This window comes from Physeter macrocephalus, chromosome 4 (assembly GCF_002837175.3).
Source record: "Physeter macrocephalus isolate SW-GA chromosome 4, ASM283717v5, whole genome shotgun sequence".
NCBI lineage: Eukaryota > Metazoa > Chordata > Mammalia > Artiodactyla > Physeteridae > Physeter > Physeter macrocephalus.
Genome location: NC_041217.1, coordinates 143934658 through 143935615, shown reverse-complemented (window position 1 = coordinate 143935615; position 958 = coordinate 143934658). Strand labels below are relative to the sequence as shown.

The 958-nt window shown below is 34.4% G+C and overlaps 1 protein-coding gene across 1 annotated transcript in view; it reads right to left on the bottom strand.

Annotated features, from left to right (window-relative positions):
• AGBL4 (AGBL carboxypeptidase 4) overlaps nt 1-958 on the bottom strand; it is an 807237-nt gene that overhangs the window by 365680 nt on the left and 440599 nt on the right. The gene's annotated exons all lie outside the window — the stretch shown is intronic.

Below are 958 nucleotides of genomic sequence, written 5' to 3'. Positions count from 1 at the left end.
CATTACTTGTGATCGGTCTGTTCATATTTTCTGTTTCTTCCTGGTTCAGTCTTGGAAGGTTATACCTTTCTAAGGATTTGTCCATTTCTTCCAGGTTGTCCATTTTATTGTCACAGAGTTGCTTGTAGTAGTCTCTTAGGATGCTTTGTATTTCTGCAGTGTCTGTTGTAACTTCTCCTTTTTCGTTTCTAATTTTATTGATTTGAGTCCTCACCCTCTTTTTCTTGATGATTCTGGCTAATGCTTTATCAAGTTCGTTTATCTTCTCAGAGACCCAGTTTTTAGTTTTATTGATCGTTGCTATTGTTTTCTTTGTTTCTATTTCATCTATTTCTGCTCTGATCTTTATGATTTCTTTCCTTCTGCTACCTTTGGGTTTTGTTTGTTCTTCTTTCTCTAGTTCCTTTAGGTGTAAGGTTAGATTGTTTATTTGAGATTTTTCTTGTTTCTTGAGGTAGACTTGTATTGCTATAAACTTCCCTCTTAGAACTGCTTTTGCTGCATCCCATAGGTTTTTGATCATCGTGTTTTCATTGTCATTTGTCTCAGTATTTTTTCATTTGCTCTTTGATTTCTTCAGTGATGTCTTGCTTATTTAGTAATGCATTGTTTAGCCTCCATGTTTTTGCGTTTTTTATATTTTTTCCCTGTAATTAATTTCTAATCTCAAAGCATTGTGGTCAGAAAATATGCTTGATATGATTTCAAGTTTCTTAAATTTACTGAGCCTTGATTTGTCACCCAAGATGTGATCTATCCTGGAGAATGTTCCGTGCGCACTTGAGAAGAAAGTGTAATCTGCTGTTTTTGGATGGAGTGTCCTATAAATATCAAATAAATCTATCTGGTCTATTGTGTCATTTAAAGCTTGTGTTTCCTTAGTAATTTTCTGTTTGGATGATCTGTCCATTGGTATAAGTGAGGTGTTAAAGTCCCCCACTATTATTGTGTTACTGTC